General features: G+C 42.2%; 1 long non-coding RNA gene across 1 annotated transcript; it reads right to left on the reverse strand.

Annotated features, from left to right (window-relative positions):
- Nucleotides 1-6543: 6543 nt before the first annotated feature.
- LOC127195668 (uncharacterized) lies at nucleotides 6544-12454 on the reverse strand. The gene is made up of 3 exons (XR_007831390.1): nucleotides 12329-12454; nucleotides 11775-11915; nucleotides 6544-6960 (listed from the first exon to the last, which is right to left on the reverse strand). It is a non-coding gene; the product is annotated as an uncharacterized LOC127195668 (long non-coding RNA).
- Between the last annotated feature and the right edge of the window lie 8104 nt (nucleotides 12455-20558).

Genomic DNA, 20558 nt, shown 5'->3' on the forward strand with positions numbered 1-20558 from the left:
AGTGAATCAGTCAGTTGTCACATCTCACAGAAGGTGATGAGCAGGAGGCATGCTGTGAGCCAGTTCAGGCAGGTTAGATGGAGACAACAGTAATCTGAAGATGGGTATTGCTAGGGAACAGCGCTGCCCCCTCCCGACCCCAGCCCCTATTGAGTGCACAGCAGTTTTGGTTTTTTTGAACCTTGGGTTTTTTGTTTTTTTGTTTTTTTGATCATTGTAGGGTGACATTTGGGACTGTATTGGACAGGGTTCTTTAGAAGAACAAACTGGAAAGTGTGTGTGTGTGTGTGTGTGTGTGTGTGTGTGTGTGTGTGTGTAGGGGAGGGGATTCTGTTCAACGGTTCACAATTGAGCAGGTCTGGTAAACCAGTAGTCTGTGCAATGGAGAGACTGAGAACCTTATCAAGGTACAAAACTTGCCTTAGCAATTCCATCCTGGTGCTCAAGGCTTGTAGTGTTCGTAGAGAGTCTCAGGTCTTCAGTCCCCATTACACTGAAAGGCCAAGAGGCTGGATAATGATGTCATTGACAGACAGACAGACTGCATCATCATCATCACCATCACCACTATCACCATCATCACCATCACCACTATCACCATCATCACCATCATCACCATCACCAGCAGCAGCAGCAGCAGCAGCAGCAGCAGCAGCAGCAGCAGCAGGGAGGGGCACATTCAACATCAAGGAGCAAAGGTACATAGGCGAGAACTGCACCATTTTTATTCTTGGACCTCTTTATATCTGAGTTGTTGTCTGTTGGAGGGTGCTACCAACTGTGGGAGGGTCTTTCCTCTCAGCTATTGCTTCCTGGGAATGTCCTCATAGTCTTGCCTATGAAAGCATAGCCATGCTTTCCAAGCTGACAGTCAAGGATCAGGACCAGCCATCACAATGAACTCCCTCCCTGCGAGCTTAGGGCCTTCTTGAAACTGAGCCCTTTGGGCCACATCCATGGATTCCTTACAGCCAGTCTTGCTTCCTTAGCCGACAGAAGGAGTTCTGAGCCTGGCAAAGCAGAAGGAGGACTCTTCCTCTTTGTGAATCTTGACTCCTATAAGTTTAATGTGACCGATTGGCTTTATCCTTAACCCCAAGGTCTAATTACAGGTACAAAGGGGAATGAAGAGAGGCAATGAAAAATAACAGCACAAATTATACCGTTTACAAGGAAAGACAATCGTTGCTGTCACCAGGAGGATCTAAGAGACTTGGACCACTTGATGGAAGGGTAGTCTCTTCATTGGAGACCAGCTAATTGACTGACTGTATTATGTATGAAGCTATCTGTAGAAATTTCTGTTCACTTTAATACTCATTGTTTTTACTTATGTGTTTGTGTATGTATGTTTGTGTGCCTGTATGTTTATGTGCACCAAGTGTATGCAGGGGCCTGCAGAGGCCAGAAGAGGGCATCAGGTCTCCTAGAACTGGAATTACTGGTAGGTTCTGAGCTGCCTGGGTTGGGTACTGGAAACCAAACTTGGGTCTAAATACTCTTAACCATGGAGGCATCTCTCTAGCACTGAAGTCTTAGTTCTAAAATAACTCAATATGTTCCCTGCTTATAAAGTAACTATATTTTCAGAAAGTTTTGAGCTTTTCCAAAGAATTGAGAAGTGTGTGGGGGAGATTGTGGAATGTGAGACTTCCACCCGCCTCAAAGGTAGTCTCCCTCATCACTGTCTCCTTCGTGAGTGTTTACTCTTTAGTTGTTAAGGTGAGTGTTTTTTAGTATTTTTGTGTGTGTGCCATTTATAAAGCAGGGTCATTTCATCAATGACAAAATGTAGCCAGGATCATTTTTCTTCCTAATTACTTTGTTTTATTCTGTTCAATATTCCCCGTTTAAAATTAATTAATAGATATTATTTTTTGTAGAACTGTTTTAGATTTCTAGACAAATTGGGCAGGTGTCATAGACTCATGTAGTCTCCCTCATCCATTCCGCCCAGTTAGTACTAATTATTAACATTGTCACTAACCTTACATTAGTATGATGCATTCGGCCCAATTAATTAACTGGTAATGAAGGATTTTTGTGCAAATCCATTATTTATTCATAGCTTTTCTATTCCCTCTGTGTTCCATCATCCCATTCAGCTACCAAAGTGCACTAGGCTATCACGTGTCCTTAAACTCCCTTTCACATGAGGGGCTGTTGACACTTTAGGGGGGTCACAGTGCTGAGCATTTTATGGCTACACTTCTGCATGGTCTTTGGAAAAAGTGGTGCCAGAGTGCCAGGCCAACTAGAAGCAACAGGAAGAGGATTTTACCAGGGCCGTGGCCCTCCACATACTTCTTTTCCCCAACTCTGTTTGAGTAACAAGGGGCTCTGTTTGGCAATGCAACAGAAAGGTGACTTCACTTGCATCTTTGCTGCATGGACTTTAGTTGACTCCTCTTACTCCTTTTAGCTCTACGATCACCACTTCCAAGCCATCCCCAGAGCATCCTAGGCTGAATGGACTCACATTTCTGCCTCATGCCTTTCTGTCCTTCATGCATGTCACCGCTTATTGTATGAAATCACCCTGTTTGTTCACTTGCTTATCATCTGCCATTGGATGATGACTATTATTAGCTGCATGCCGTCAAGGACGTTATCTGTCTTATTCACCCTAGTACCAAGAAACACTCCCCAAATAAATTAGATTAGATTGAAAAGGAGATCCAGACATTGAGGACAGTCTCATGGAAGATTCTCTGAAGCTACAGATTAATGTAGACGCAAAAGCTATTTCACAATTCTAATGGAGTGTGAGGAGCCAGGCTCCTCACATGGCTGCACACGGAAAGGGAAGAAGTCCTGAAAGCCAACTGTATTTTTAGCCTCTGATCTTTGTGTGGGCGTGTAAATCCTAGCAAGATGAGCTCATTCTGATTTTGACTGATTCTTCTTAGGACACTTAAATCAACAGGTAGTTTGGTGGCCATAAAGGAGATCTGACTTAGTTATCTAATGCGCTAATTAAGAAAAAATCCTCACTTGACTTTTACGTCCTGTGGATGATATCCTTCCAACACTCTGAAAGACTCAGAAGACTCACGTTTATTCTCTAGGGCAGCAGAAGCCCAATGGAATGCCACTGGGGAAGGAGCAAACCTGGTGACTCTCAGGATGGCTGAAAGGTACCATTCAAGCAGAGGCTTTTTGTTGGAGACTTGGAGAAATGACTACACAGCATTTGTCAGGGGCGACCACACCTGCAAAGACCTGAAGTGATGGCAGCTGTGGCTTGCTCAAAACACAGTGAATACGGTTGCTCCGAAGCATTGCAAGGCTAGATAACCCCCCGTAGACACTTCTTAACTTGTGTAGATAGTGAGAGCAAGGCCAAGTCTTATCTCAGGCATATATGGATGTGATTTTTTAAAAATATATTTTATTAATTTATTCATATTACATCTAAATTGTTATCTCATTCCTTGTATCCTCCCATTCTCCCTCCTTCCCATTTTCCCCTTACTCCCCTCCCCTATGACTGTGATTGAGGGGGACCTCCTTCCCCTGTATATGCTCATAGGGTATCAAGTCTCTTCTTGGTAGCCTGCTAAGGGATGTGATTTTTAATTGTCTCCTCAGGGTCTCCACTTAGAATGGAGAGACTCTACAACTTCAAGTCATTATATATATATATATATATATATATATATATATATATATTTGGGCATGGTGGTGCAAAGCCTTTAATTCAAGCAATTGGGAAGCAGAGGCAGGCAGATCTTTGTTGAGTTTGAGGCTAGCCTGGTCTACAAATCGGGTTCCAGGACAGCCAAGGCTACACACAGAGAAAGCCTGTCTTAAAAACAAAGCAAAACAAAACAAAACAAAACATATCCCTACTATATAATCTCATAATACTGAAGTCTTCTCATGAGAATATTCTCTTTCCCAGGGACCCACGGATGGTAGTCTTGGTACTGGAGGGAGCAATCTTGTAGAAACATCAACACTATTCTGATTTTTATGTAAAGCCTGTTAATGTTGTTTCCTGTCTTTTCCTCCTGATACAGGGTTTCTCTGTGTAGCCCTGGCTGTCCTAGAATTCCACTCTGTAGACCAGGCTGGCCTTGAACTCAGAGCTCTGTCTGCCTCTCAAGAGCTAGGGTCAAAGGTGTACACCCTCTGCTTCCGGCAACAATTTCTCATGCTTTATTTTAGGCTAACAATTAAAACAAATGTGTCCAGTGACCCTACAAGTGCTCTGATCTGGGAAGTTATATAGCCTTCATTACAATTATAGGGTCTTTGCCTGTGCATCTCTGCCTGAAATGCGTTTTCTTGCAATTTTCTTTGAGTAACGGCCTCCCCCGGCGCCCGTCTCTGGGGTCCGAGCCCCACTGTGAGTACTTGCATGGGACTCTTGAATGGCTATTCCCTCTCTGACTTCTCAAGCTGGACCAGGATGCTTCATTCAGTTTTCCCCTAATTCCCTGAAACTTATTTTGGCCATAGTGTTCACTGTTACAGATACTCAGGATGAAGATGAACTGTCTCTGGATGTCCAACCAATGCCTAGTCACACAAGCCATGCTCAGCTGAACAGACAACAGAGGATGGGTTGATGGGCCTGGGGTAAACATCTGGTCCTCTCATGAATTTCCTAAATGCTGGATGTACTGGACATGTAAGTAGGTTCTCTTTAACTCATATTTACCATGAGAAGATGAAGACAAAGGCTGAGTATATCAGTTTTATAATTATGAGCACCCAGGTTCAAAACTCTTTTCTACCTCTTGCCAGGTGTGCAATAATGGGAAAATGACTGTAAAAATCCTTCTACATTCCATGTTTATCCTCTGCAAATTATGTGCAACGGGATTTGTAGCGGCGACCCACTAATTATTTTTTAAGTATTGATTTTATATTTCTTTATGTATGTGAGGGCTTTGTGTGCATCTATGTGTGTGAACTGCCTGTGTGCCTGGGTCCTGCATAGGCCAGGAGAGGGTGCTGGATTTCTGGAAATGGAAGTATGACCAGGTGTGAGCCACCGTATGGGTGCTGAGGACTAAAATCTGGCTCTTCTGCAGGAACAGCAGCTTCTCTTTCCCTCTGGGCTAGCTTTATAGCCCTGGTCCACTGATTCTTAATTGTGTAACTTGGTTTAAATTATGTCCGTGATTTAGTCTCATAATACCTACTTGTCTCTCTCATGGCTACAAAGTAGATTAAATATGTCTATCATCTCTCACTATGTAACATCCCCCCCCGACTGTCTCATCTGCCTGTCTGTATCTATCATTCATCTGTCTATATGTATGTATGTATGTATATATGTATGTATGTATGTATGTATGTGTCACTTGTCTGTCTTTGTGTATGTATGTGTCATTTGTCTGTCTCTATGCATGTATGCATGTCTCTTTGCATTTATGTATGTATGTATGTATGTATGATATATCTACATATATCTTGCACTGTTTTTGATTGCGTTTACATGCCTGCAATACTTGCTCAAAGACGCCTCCTTTTAGGTCCACACTACATACGTAATTGCTGCTGAAGCTTTGCGTGGTCATTTCTAGATGTTCCTCTACTGCCTGTCCTTGGTTTGTTCAGAGCCACTGCTGTCGCTGGGGAAAAAACATCTTAGGGAATGTGGTCCAGGGGCCCTCCTGGTGCTCTGCCACAGCCTCTCCTGTTTTCTGTAGGAAGAAGAGCAGGGCGTGGAAGGAAGTCCCAGGTCTCTGCATGAGAAGCAGGAGTGCCTTTGTGTTAAGAATTTCTTCTGTCTCTGGAGTTGGGGATTTAGCAATGGTTTCAGCTTCCTCTCTGTCCTAGAAGAGCATGTTCTGGGTGGTTCCTGGGATCCATACTCTCCCAAGTGCCTCCCAGAAACCACATCCCTCAGCTATGCATGAGGGGCTCCCCTCCCTCCAGCACTGTCCTGTCCTCATTCTAGAATGTCCCTAAGTCTAGGAACATAGGAAGGGGCATAGGCAGTGATTAATTAATCTTTCTAACTAGGGACAAACCAGTGGCACACAGCTATTTTCATCCTGGAATCGCATTTTCATGAGGGTATTTAACGGCTTGAGGTTTTTGTTTTTTGTTTTTGTTTTTGTTTTCTTGCGATTCCCCCCTCCCCCACCACATCATCCCTGTGCAGCATAATGGTTAATTTTAGGAACTCTGAGTTTCATTTGTATTTAAAAAAATTTTTTTTTACAACCTATATATAGGTTGGCCTTTAATAATCATTTATACATTGCTTCTTTTTATATAGGTCACGTGGTCCCCTGGGAGGGTAACAAGATTAGAAACAGCAAATACAGTGCAGAATAAATTAAAATGCTTCAAACTGCATTATGTAATTTCAGAAAATTGGTTTCACACTGAAACATTTAAATAAGAAAGCCAAATGAGTTAAATAAGGGGAAAAAACCCCCACCAGTCCTATAGCACATGCCAAGATGGGCATTGTTTAGCAAGTTTACCGTTGGAGTGACGGATGGCCTCTCCTCACAGTGCTGCACCTCCATGATAGCCAATCTGGCCAATAATGGGTAAAACTGTTCTTATTTTTCTACATTTTTTTGGTTATTTCCAAGTGCCAGTTTCATTCCTATGGAAGAGGAATAGTATTTATTAGTCAAATGCCATAGGGCCATCTCAACAATAATTGTATTTTCATATCTAATTCTCCAAATTCTTGCACACAAAACAGCGCTGTTGCACTTGGCACTGCAGGCTCAGGGGTGGGCGTGGGACGGGAGAGGCTGGACAACCAGCCGCTTAATCAGTCTGGGTAATGAAAAGTGGGTTCTTCTTTCACAGCTGCATGGAGGTGACAGAGCCCTCAAGAGACTCCATTATCTGGCCGGTTTTGTTGGTTTCTCTGAAGTTCAGCATTGCTTTGCTCGCACTGAGTCCTCAGGCCTTTTTCAATTTCTCTATCCGCGCATTAAAGGCTTCTTCCTGTACATGCAGTTTTTCGTTTATCTCGTTCTGTGGAGACAATCATAAAAAAAAAAAAAGTGGTTACGACGGAGCTATCTTTGGCTGCACATTGTCTTTGTGGTTTTGACATACTATAGTGCCTAAAGACAGACATGATCCCTCACACACCTTCCTGTTTTGCAGACAGAGCCGTGTTCCAGCCTGTGGTGATTTGATAACACTTTATCATATTTCTTTGCACATTCCCGATGTATAGTATGTCTACTGTGGACAGGAAGTGGTATTTGCACAGCCATTTTTCACACAGCCTCATGCTGTAAGATAGGACAACTGATCTGCATTTCTAGACACACTTGCCAAGAAGGGCTGAATCAGAATAACTGCTTTGGGTTTGGTTGGTGCGGTGTTGTGGGCCCTCCGCCCTTTGCTTTGACCTTCCCGCGAATGCATTCTACATGGGGTTCCTGGAAGCTTGGTGTGTGAAATAAGAGCACAAATAATCTCACAAGGAGGACAGCTCTCATAATTAAGAACATTCATTGTACATTACAATTCTTGCATGCCTTCCACTTTGTGATATATATTTGGCACCAAAAACATCTCTCATAGTCCGTTGATGACAGGTTTTAGTAAACATGGCAGCCTCTGAGCAATGATATTCTGCACACTAACACACCTACCTGTGTAATCCCAGAAATATACCTCACTATATTTGTACATTTTCTCAACACTAATGGGGGCAGGGGTTGGAAAATGCTTTCTTTTCACCAAGGTGAATAACGCAGTTGCATACAGGGACAATAGAAGTTGGGGGACTTGTTACTGTTGAGTGACCCGAGGACTTTGTACTCTTGTGCATATGACATAATTTTAAATTCTTATGGTAACTATTTCTGAGAAACTTTTATTATCTAATTGAAATTGAATTAAAAGCAGTACTGTTTCATGAGCAGATATGATTAAAAATACTTTTTACACATTTATGTAAATTTTGAGAAAATAAATGTCATAGGTGATTTTGAACTGCTTCCCTGATTATCATGAAAGGAGTTGCTATTTCTGATGGGTCACATTGGTGTCAATAATTCTAGATTCAGGATTAGTATGAGTATAGAATGGGTAGGGAATTCAAGGTGGTTCTTCTTCTTCTTCTTCTTCTTCTTCTTCTTCTTCTTCTTCTTCTTCTTCTTCTTCTTCTTCTTCCTCCTCCTCCTCCTCCTCCTCCTCCTCTTCTTCTTCTTCTTCTTCTTCTTCTTCTTCTTCTTCTTCTTCTTCTTCTTCTTCTTCTTCTTCTTCTTCTTCTTCATAAACATTTGACTTCTGATTCTTCATTTTTCCTCTTTGTGAGCAGATAAGGGAAGGGAAGAGATAAAATGGTCCCCTAGTCACCCTTTTCCACAGATACCCCCATGCAGTGCTTTGGCAGAGCTGGGAAGAACATGTTTTATGTGCTATCATCAACTAGCCTATGGTCTAGTTTGACTCCATCAGTTTGGACAAGCCACCTACCCTTTCTTTTTCTAGAACATGAAGTAGCTAATAGGGGTGAGTTAACATTGCACGTTAGCTTTGCATTCATAATCCAACTCGTTATTTCACAAGAAATATACTTTGCTAATGGCACAGCTAACTAATATATTATCAAGGAATTGTAAAAATTGTTACACCTTATGAATTGACAGACATTTATGGTCTATTGCACCATGTAGACATTGAAATGGTCTGAAGAATAATTTTTATACTGTTCTAATGGGTCGGGAAGATGTGCTCTAGCCAGACCCAGACCATGGGCTTCTCCTCTCATAGATGCTCTTCTGTGTACAGCCAATCACCTTACGTTTCCCAGAGAAGGTCCAGGAAGGTAGCGTGAGCCTAACAGAGTACAGTACTGGCAGGAGAGAAAAATTCCGGATGGTCAGACCTTGGCGATCTGTGCTTTTGTTGAGGTGCTACAAGCAGAGCCTGAATGAAAGAACTCCACCTCCACTCACTGGATCTGCTCGTTTGCTGCGTCTCCTTGTTCCTCCCCAGAATGTTTCTGACTAGACATGTTGCCTTTAGCTCAGGGGCGGGTCCCATTCTATCTCCTTTAGGGACTGTTTTGAACGCCCCGCCTCGTGTTCAGTAGCTTTCACTGACCACTACCTCAGATGACTTTTCTAACCCGGGCAGCTCACAGTTGACCTACGACATCGTCAACGGTGAGGTGGCAAACTCTGTTCACTTTTTTTGCTCTCCTTATTTTATTCCTTTGCTGTGTCAGGGCCAACAGCCAACATTTAACATAAGAGTTCAGCATTATCATTCCTATTTCTCTAAAACATGATTCTTTAAATATATTATAGTTTGTTCCATTGGGTCTTGTTTTTATTATGCAGCTCAGGGCCAAACTAATTTCATTTCAAATGTATCTTTAAAATGAAAACACCTAAACTATATTGGCTTAAAATGTTTGGTCTATTTCGTGTAATTTTAATTGACATCTGAGGGCCAAGGTAACTTCATTCTTAATAAACCTCTAAAACTGCAAAGTGGATCATGGAAAGAATAAGTGGGTGAACATAAAAAAACGAAGGGCTTACACTCCATTCCAGAAGGTTCTATATTAGACAAGTTGATATTGGCTTGGAATTACAATAGAGGCATAGCTCTGAGACAATGTACTGAAACATGAATTCTCTATTGACCTTTTCTGCAAAAGCTGCAATAACTGTATGACTTTTATATAAAGAGGAAGAAAAAATATATGTATAGAGAGATTAGAAACCCTGAGAGCAAAATGCATTTACTGTGTGTGGCAGATGCTTATATCCGGTGCCCACTGTCGCACAGTTTTGAGAAGAGGTGTGGCAGGTTTTAGAACTAGGGTCACTTAAAAAGTGGAAAGTAACTCAACCCATGTGACACCGAGGGGAAAAACTGAAGCGAGGCTCAGGGCAATCCCCCAGCTTGGAATTTGTCCAAGACGAAGGCAAGCAAGGTGGAAAGCATCAAGCCACAGGTGTATTGGTGTATTAACAGTCAAAGTAGCGTTGGCCTGGTATTAGATGTGTGGTTTCCTTGGGTGGCTCTGGAGTTACAACTGGGACCAGGCTCATAGCACCTCTCATAGCCCCTGCTGCACCTGGAAACTATAGACAAATGGCATTTTGTCTCTACCCCCATCCCCACCCCTTTTGTTGATTTGTCACCGAAAGTGCCCTCTTCCCTTGCCTGGAGTTTGTCAGGATTACAGAGAGAAAATATGAAGGCTGGGTTGCTATCTTGAGACACTACAGGAATCCATATCATCTTGTCATTTTATTGGGGAAAAAATCAGCAGTAATTTGAGCCAAGCTGTTTCGATCCATCCAGCACAGAGATGCTCACAGTACCTACAGGGTCTGGGTGTCCCCGCTCTGGTCCATGTTCTCTCTGTGCACAATTGCACTTAGCTATACAAGCTATTGAACTTCCAGGATGGCTCCATGTTAGTGGGAAGATAACAAGAGCTTATACCGACCCTAATCTTTCTGTCGGAGAAGAGAGGTACCGATGCTGCACACTCCAATACTTTAAAAGAAAAGCATCCGTGAATGGTTAAAACCACGCAGCTCCCTTAGTGGAGCGTGGCCTTGGTAAAGATGTTTTCAATTGTGGGTCCTGCAAACAATTCTCTTGCTTGTCTAGTAGTTCCTCGGCAATAATTTCAGAGCTGTGGGATTGCAAAGGAGCCCTGGGCCATGATTATACATAAACTATATTTAGAGGAAATGTTATCAAATCTAAAAGGGAGGTATGTTCTGAACTCGGCTTAATTCAGCTGCACTCTGCCCTTCTACACAGTAACCAGTTATTACATTCACAGGGATGTTAACAATAGCCCTTTGTGTAGAACGTGTTCTTCCACTATTTCTGGTAAACACCAAACACCCCTTATTAAGTGGGGGACTTTGGCTGGTTCTGTTGGCACCAGATCATTAGATGCTCGTGTAAATATTGCAATAACACTTGATGATTCAACAAGCAACGAGGTACGCTTAGGACAACCTAAGCCTTGCCCTTCCCAAATTATTTATTAATACAGTGTGCTTTTTATATATGGGCCTGAGTTCAGATTAAAAAAAAAATTAAATCTTCCCCTCGGATACATAAGCGTTATTGTGGTTTACGGTCTTTTCTCAAGATAAGCAATTCTTTAACTCTAAGCATCTGGCGTAGGGAACTGTGGGTCCCTGTAAATCTTTACAGGGAGGTGGTACTTGTTATTTGTTTCTTGGACAGAACAGGGATGTGTTAAACACAAAGTAACCCTATGAGGGATGATGGGCAGCTGCCCAGAGGTAGTGCCTACTCCCCATTCTCAGGGTACCCTTGGTGCAAATGGCTTAGCAATTAGTAGTATGTGAAGGCAGGAAGTTCCTGAGAGGAACTTCAAACCTGAAACTGGATGAGGTGACTTAGTTAAGCATAACGGATTGATCTGCAGTATGAACTCTTCATTGATCTGAATTGTGAACTCCTCAGAAGCCCTTGTGTGTTGCCCACACTTGTGTAAGGCGCATTTCGTGTGGTGTGGCTCAAAGTCTTCACTGTGCTGTGTTTCCCCCCGCTGGGGTTTCAATGTCAAAAGATTTAGTGAGATGATAGGACACAGCACACGAGGTGCTGCTGGCAAACCTTGCTTTTGTCTTCGTACCAAATCCACCATCTTACTGAGTCCACGAGACTCAGCAGAGGATTGTGGGGCCTTGTGAGATAAAGTGTGCAAACCGTTAAGTCTGGCTCTTGCTTGGCCAGAGTGGAGCAGTGCTTACAGATGCTAAGGGGGATGCCGCCTAATTCACTGAGCACAACGGGGAGTTCACGGCCCATTCCAATACCTGAATGTTGATCAGAACCTCATCTGTCACTCGAGCCAGTGCTGACTTTACATCATCAATAGTGAAGCCAAGTAAAGGATCCACCTCTGCCATTTCACTCTCCAGCAGGGACTCCTGAGGACCTTGCTCTTGATCCATCACCTAAGACATCGGGAAGACACGGGTTCAGATACCGAAACGAAACAACATTCAACCCAGAGCTTGAGTGCTCAGAGGCTTCCGGGCAACCTCAAACTTGTACTCTGTGCCATTGGCCTACCAGGAGCAACATCCAGCTGGAAGGAGAGTGGGGTTGTATGTTACCACATATCTTGGGGATCGTAAGAGACTTTGGGGGACTTCAAAGGTGGAGCCTGGGTAGGACTTGGGGGAGGAGAAAAACAGAAGAGCACCTGACCACCATCAGCTGGCCTATGTGTGAATCAACTCTAAAAGGAATATTTATATTGACCAGGAAGAAGTCAGAGACAAAGGCAATGGGAGAACATGGGGTTTCTTCTGTCTTGTGCTCTCATCATGCCTGGCTGGGCGAGGAAAGGCACACTTGAGCATACCTTCAGTTCTGTCTCCGATGGTGGCAGCGACTCTATGAAGGTTGAATAGATGTCCAGTGAGATTCCTTCTTCCAGGGGGGCTGGGAAAGGGTAGTCCGCACGCTTGACAACCTCAATGGTGTGCTGGAAAGAAGAGCTTTTGGTGAGTGGCACCGTCTCAGCCAGTTCCCTCACCAGGTCAGCATATTTCTAAATCTAATATCTTATTTAAGTGTCATCTGCTTTGTATCTTTGACACCACTGCCCTCTTCACTGCCAAGCACTGTCTCTCACTCATGATTAGCGTTGTCTCCTTGTTTCTGTATCCTGCACTTGAGGGTTTATTTGTTTGCCTTGGTCTCTGCATCATGGCCCTACCTCTTACTCCTGTTTATGACAGTAGGGAGAGAGCCAAGCTTCAGACCCCTGTGTATCTGTCTTCTCTGCTGATGGCAGAGGGCTCGGTACTTAACTACACCCAGTCGACAGCTGACTGACACAACTTAGCAGGATGCCGATGCTCTTGCAGATACCAGCAGTGTGGCTATCAACAACTCAGGGCAATAGGCTTGGCCTTGCCAATGACCCAAGACAGGACACAGATACCACACAGAGAGAGAGAGAGGGAGAGAGAGAGAAAGAGAGAGAGAGAGAGAGAGAGAGAGAGAGAGAGAGAGAGAGAGAGAGAGAGAGAGAGAGAACCTAGCAGTGAATACAAGAGAATCTGTGGCGTTCAATGTGTATATAATACCAGAGTGCTGTGAATCAGCAAAGGGACTCACTGAAAACTCGTGGCAGGCAGACTCCCCTGGAAGCAGTTGATGATACTTTGCCAACAGGGTATATATACATGCCGTAGAGGAAGACTGTCAACAAAGGCCGTGTAAGACAAGGAGAGCCACTGATGCCAACACTGGCAGGGTCCACCCAGCCACCGCTAGGTAGAGAGAAAGAGGAGATGAGGGCACTAACGGCATTAAACCTCTGGATCATTTAATTAGTTCCTCTTGTTTCAATTCCGTGTTTAACAAGCAATGCTTTTTTGACCATAATTTAATTTCCCATCTCAGTCGCTCTGTAAAGACATGCCCACTTGAGTGTTCTAGTTTTTATGTCTTCTACGTCCCTCACTATAAATCAATAACTTGTCCCAATCTACATAGCAAACTCTCATGAGCTTGTTGGTGAATCTCTGAGATGACGTCACTCACTGCTCTGCTGACGGAGCTGGGCCTGAGCACACGGATTTGAAGACAGAGCTGTGGAAAAGCAAGCCCTACCCACCTACCATCTTAGGATGCGTTTGGAAAAAAGAATCACGAAGGAACCATACAGTCATTTCTAATGTCTCTGTGTTATACTCCATCATTTAAATATTAATGTTTTTCCCTTACAGGTTTTTGGGTAGTGCTGGAGGAAGATTTGTTTCTGTGGGTTTACCAATGCGTATGCATTTGAACTGAATTTATATCATTAGTTTTTGTGTGAGCCTATAGGAAGTTGCTATTTAGTTGTAGATATATCCAGGCAAGGAGATTCGGCAATGGAGAGGTAAAATCACCAGTATAAGATCAAATAATTTAGTGACCGTGGTGGAGTTAAAGCCTGGGGCAGTGGCCCTTAGCTTTGGCCATTTTAAGTAAACCATAATTTATCATCAAGTGGCCATCCTGGAAAATTGATATTGCTAAGCATTTAGCTTTTATTCTATAGGATGATGTCATTGCTGCTTTTATCCTGAGTAGATTAAATGTTCATCAGAACATTGAGGAGACATCAGGACAGTGGGGTTTTCTTCCTTCCACATTCACAAGCTGTTGCTTTTTGCCAAGTGAAGGGTAAAGGACCCTTACCTCCTCACTGTTATGTGCCCCTTGTCATGCTTGCCTTGCAAACTCCCAACTCTTCTATTGGTTTTCACTTTTTCCCAGGCAAGAAAAAAAGAGAACAGCCATACTGCATTGTCCACTGAAACCTTTCAGGTAAAATACAGAAGCTGCCCGAGGGAATCGGAGACCGACCTGGGAAGGAACTGGGGGGTTAGCCCGGAGGCATGGACTGTAATATATGGTGAGAAACACAGTGCATATAGTGCAGGGTGTATTGGGGGCTGATGATGACAAGTGGGACACCGAGAAGAAGAGTCTGAGCTGACTGTATTGGCTGCTGATACTGAGCATGCGCTGACGGATTGGCGGGGTGGGGTGGGGGTGGGGATGCACTGAGCTTGTGCTTTTGGGTTGGGGAGATACTTTTCTTTTCAAGGAGGTAGAATGCTGTCTTGTTCTTGGTCACCACATTCCTGCTGTGCTCTAGGCATACAGGCTGGGGGATTTCTGTTTGTTTGCCCTCACCTCATCTACTGACATCCTTTACAGAGAGCCTTGCCATTTGGTGAAGCGGAGCCCATGGCCTGCCCTCTGCTGCCCCAGGCCTCCTTAGATTCTACACTTAAATGCAAACAGATGTTTGTGTTCAAGTCTTAAACTGTTTTCTCCCTGACACCTCTGTGGTCTAGATTGATTGACTGAGTTCCTTTTAAAAGACGTGTATGTATGTATGTATGTATGTATGTATGTATGTATGTATGTATGTACATTTGTATTGTGGTGTCTTGGATGCTAGAAGATGGCATCAGATCCCTAAAGAGCTGTAGAGTTTTGAGGTGCCTAACATGGGTGCTTGGAACTGAACTCAGGTCCTCTAGAACTCTAACCGCTTAGCCATCCCTCCTCCTCTTCCTTCTTTTTTGTTTTTGCTCTCCCCCCCATCTCTTTCTATATGTGTGCATGTATGTGAGAGTGTGTATACACGTCTATGTGTATGTTTGACTGTATGTACGTGTATTTGTACATAAATGTGTCTGTGTAAATGTCTATTTGTGTAAATGTTTCTTGTGATGTGTAACTATACATGTGTCTATGTGTATATATGCGAATGAGTGTGTGTATATGAACGTATGTGTGTGTGTGTGTGCATCTGTGTGCACATATATGTGATGTGCATGTGTATGAATACACATGTGCATGAGTCTATGTTTGTAAACGTATTTCATCTGCATATGTATACATGTGTGTGAATGTATGTGTTAATGTGCGTGTGTGTATGTGGGTGTGTGTGTGTGCATGTAATTACCCTAGCATACACATGGGCTCTTGGAGCTCTCTGGCTTCACACTTCCTTTCTTTGGTAGATTGAAGCTTGCATTTATTCCCAGAAGCTGAAATTATGGCTGACAGTTGAGGTTTTCTTTCTCCTGATTTTTTAAATGTGTGTAGTTCATATAACTATTAAATTGATTCAATTCCTGCACAGGAGGGGGGGGTGAGAATTTCTTTTCTTTGCATGCTCTGCATACTGTTAATGAACCAAACCACAGCTGCTTCTCTCTTTCACGAAGAATTAAATTTAGCTGTGTTAGGCAGTAGACGAAGGTGCAGTTTTAAATACAGAGTTTGAAATAAACAAAAGGCTCCCAAGTACCACAGTGAGTTTTTCCCTATGGAAAGTGGTCGCCTTCCTTAAAAAACAAGTCGAGGGGAAATTAGAATCAATAATTGTGGTGAGCGCACGGAGCCAGCAAACATGCTTAAATGAAACCTTCTGATGCAATACTTTCTTTAAAAAATACAATTAGGCCTTTGTATTTTTTTTTTTTTTTAACAAAACCTCATGTTTTACAACATCACTGGCTCTGTAATAAAATCTATTTAAAACAGAGAGGCATGGTCAGCTTTATTGAGTTAGAATTTCTGAGAGAACATTATAATTTCCTCAAGTCTATGAATAGTTGAAGCAAATTAAATAAAGCCAGTTTTATAACTATTTTTATACATTCCTGTAGGATGGCAATTGTCTCATGTTTTTTCCCCCCTCAAAAGTCTAATATGTTACCTTTTAAATCTGGAAAAATAAAAACAGAAAAAGGATAAAGTAAGCTTATTTAAAAAACAAAAAAAGCAAAAAACAAAAACCAACCTATTTGGCCTGAATATAACCAGCTCACAGCCCCACCCCTTTTCCACAGAAGACCAGCACCCATGGTATTCAGAACCAAGGGCAAATGCTAAGGATGACTTGCCCCAGGCCTAATGCTGAGCTTAAAGGCAGGACTTTCTGATATATACACACATCCATTTGACCAAATGACTGGTTTTACTTGCCTTTCAAATAACCCCTAAATATTACTTTGGATGTAAAAGCAATCAATGTGTTTCTCTGGCCATTTCTGGATGCTTCCACACAAACAGACGTAATAAAAACAGCCACGTTGCTCCACGTGAATACCACTTATATATATATATTCTGCTTATGAGCAGGCCAAAAATTAAGCGCTCTAATAAAGAGGAGAAGAGATTTTCAAACACAATAATGGATTGTTTAATGAACGTGCGATAAATAACGTCCACAGATGTGGTCACTTGCAAATTAGTTTTGCATAACTTACTTTCTGTATTTCCCCCAGATGTTATCTGTTACATGGAAATTACCTGAAGCTGGCTATATTGTTCTTTGTGTGTGCATTACATTGGTGTTATTTAAGATGCTTTGTAATCTGTGCTTGACTTGTGCTACGGTATTTACGGAATATCAAATGAATGGCTTTCTGGTATAATTTAGCACTCATCAGTACAAAACCTCACCATCAAATACTCTGTGTGTGTGTGTGTGTGTGTGTGTGTGTGTGTGTGTGTGTGTTTTAATGTAAGTCCTTTACTTATGAGCCAAATCAAATCACTAGAAATCTTTTGAAATGTCCTGTTTTTAATATGAACTGAATATCTACCATGGGAATAAATGCTAGGAATTTTGACCTCTACTGGGGGTCATTTTGACTCTGAAAATATGCTTATAAGAAATCAGACTCCATCTTCAGATCTTAGTGTGTCTGAGCAGTCCTGTAAAGATGTCACATGGTTCATGTTGTGGTGCCCCATTCTTTCTTCTAGATTTTCCGAACTAACAGTACCAACAGTATTGACTCCCAGCCACTGCGTCTCTTCGGAGAATGGTTAAACCACAAATGGTTTGTGGATTATGTTTGTGCCATTAACAACTCCTTAAGGTGGTAAGTTTGCAGTTATTAAAATCTGTTATTAGATCCTCTGCGATGTTAAAGTATCTACCGAGATTATAACTTTCCACTCTTTTGAGTGGTTGAGAAGCAAGAGAAAAGAAAATCTAGTCAGTTCTGTTGTGAGCCAAAGACAAAAAGTGGGCTTGCTTTGAAAAGACATTTGTTTGGAATTGTTGGGGGATGACTTCATATGTAAATCAGAACTTACTAAAATATGTCAGAAGTTTCAAAAAGCGAACTTGATTGCCAACTTTCCCCACTATTAACTGAAGGGAAAAGGCACTCACAAAAAAATTCCTGTAAAGTTTTAACTGTTCATCTCCTACCCAGTCCCTGGCCCCCCCTTCCCCAACGGAAAGGCATGACTCATTTGCAAGTCTAATGAAGACGTGCTCATGTGCTTCTGGACAAATGTTAACAACAACACATGGAGCCTGGTTACCCACAATATACTGTAACTAAAATCCTGGCCTGTGAATGGCACCTGCAAGGTCACAAGGAGGCCATAAGCTTAAAATGAAAAGAGAAAAGTCACAAGCTGGGATGGTCAGAGAAAGTAAGCAATCCACTTCTGGAATCGTTTTCTCTTTGTGTTCCGGCTGTTACAGACTAGTCCTATGCCCATTGCTACAGATATCGCTTTTGTTGGAAGTGCCTTGCACCCTGGCCCCCCCGCCCCCCGCCCAATCGTCTTCTTCCTCCTCTTCCTCCCTTGGGTTTTTGACTTGGAAATGCAGAAACAGCAGATTAATTTTTCTCTCCTATGCTTAATATGCAGTATTTACGTTTTGAAAAGGTTCAAAACGTTGCCAGGCTCCTGCAGGCTATGAGCTGACATCTAATAACAAGTGCTATTTTTACCCGCAGCACACTGGTAGCTTGAACATTTATAACTTAACAGAGCTTCGGGACCGGCAGACCCACACACACACGCTAATCACCTAAACAGAGACCTCGGTAACAGTGTACAACAAGCCGAGGCAGGAAATGAAGACGCCCCACTTCAGCTGAAGCCGCAGTGAAGAATTTAAATTGGCAAGCCCCAGAAAACCAATTTGCAACCTGGCTAGGGTACACCAGTTAACACCTTAGGCCCATTTTTATGAATATACTTCGACTCGGTCTTGTTTGTCTTAGGCTTGAAATTTTTTTTTTTTTTTTAAGTTGGACAATTAAATAAACTGATTCTAGAACCTTTTAAAGACCTCTGGGATTTGCACGGGTTCTTCTGTCCATGGGACCTGGGTGTGCCTCTCCTCTGGACTGCCAATGGTCAGGGCCTTGCTAATGACTCGAAAAAGACCTAACTTCTCTAGTGTAAATGAAATTTAGAGGCAAAAGATGTTTTGTTCTGGCTCTGGTGCAAACATCTCCTGAGGCATAGAACTGTTCGTCAGATGCCCAGATATTTTCTGAGGATGCAGTAATCTGGAAGATGGAAAGCTGAATTATAGACTCCGGGCCTGGCTCTGTTCCTAATTGTGCGATGCGAAGAAAATCCCTAGGCCTCAGTTTATTTATCTATAAAACAAGGGTAATGATAATTGCTACCTGGCTACTACATCGAATTGTTTCAAGCACAAATTAGATAATGCGGATAAAAATGCTGGGCGTTCTTCAAAGGGAGAGGTATTATTATACCTTATTATTATTTATAATGACTGTTATTATTCAAAGGATCATCTTGTTGGGGGGGATCACTGGAAGACAGGCTACAGCAGCCGTATTTGACAATATGGGTCCATGCTATCTGTTTTTGTTAAAGTTGCGTGGGCAAACTGGTCAGCTCAGTAGGATGTGCTACCACAGTGCTTCCATTGAGTGAAATGTCAAACACACCCAATGCCAGCTCATTGGATGAGCTCCCTGGGCCCAGTGACATTCTCTTTGGTATTATTAGGTATTTCACAACTGTGTCACGTTATCAGAAGGTTAAGCAGCTCATCCGCTTAGTAGAGAAAAGGGTATTTACTCTCTTCCTTGCCTGATTTATCAGTCTATCTTTTGTTTTTCTGTGTCAAATGTGGTTTGTGGTGGCCTAGATCTCACTTGTTCCCTTTGAGACATTTTTTTTTTTTTTTTAAATCAAAAGTAAAGAGTTTGGACATTACAAGGCAGGCTTGTGAGGTCTTGCTTGAGAAAATGAAGTCTCAGTGATCTTGAAAGCACTAAATTTGGATTTGTACTTTTAATTCTTACCCTGACTATCTGGCAACTTCCTCAGAGTGAGAGTCGAGAACTCAGTTATAAATAGCCGGGAAACACCGAATGCGTTTTCAGAATAAGTTTTCAGACCACCTGCAGTATGCTTGTTTGCCCAACCATGTTACACTCTATGATAAGCACTCAGAAACAATATGAAATATTAAAAAAAAAACCCTATAGGCATACATTCATATTTGTTGGCTTTCATTTAGGACAATATATTATTTTTTAGGGGTTTAGGATTGAACATTGAAGCACGTTAAATTATCTCTCTCTTTTTTTTTAAGGGTCTGACTCACCATCAGTCAGTGAGTCAGAAAGGTGAGGTAGGCTATTATCTTAGTAGAAAGACAGTTTTGAATTGTCAGATATAAACTCAGAATCTTGATTTTTGCCCTTTTGGCGTTGGCCCTGCTGAGGGCTTACGTACAAATGAAACTACTTCATGGTTTTCGAATTTTAGAATATTCTCCCCATTTTTTTTTTTAAACAGCTAACTACGTGTAATTTGCAGAAATTATTGGAGGCAGCAAATTACCATGGTTAGAAGAGAAACAACAATGAAGATATTAAAGCATTCTCTTCTTTTTCGGGGGTGGGGGTGGTGCTGATCAGGGCTGCTTTCTGTTATTTTGACAGTTTAAAAATCGCCGAGTGAGAGGAGGCTGAGTCTATTCGGATGAAGCCATCACATAATTCCCAAAGAGTTCTGAGTGAACTCCACTTCGGTTCTAGAGTAGTCAGAAAAATTGGGAAGGGGGAAAAAAAATAAACCCTTCTTAAAACCACAGTGAAATGAATTTCATTTAGAAATCTAACATTTGGGAGGCTCAACATTTAGGGTGTTTATAAAGTGCCATGAAACTTAGAGAGGTCAATGCTGTTATTGTTCCTGACTTTGAAGACCCGAGACATCTATTTTAAGCAATCTGACATTAAAAAAAAATGTGCTGACAAATATAGATTTGA

Source organism: Acomys russatus, chromosome 11 (genome assembly GCF_903995435.1).
Source record: "Acomys russatus chromosome 11, mAcoRus1.1, whole genome shotgun sequence".
Lineage (NCBI taxonomy): Eukaryota > Metazoa > Chordata > Mammalia > Rodentia > Muridae > Acomys > Acomys russatus.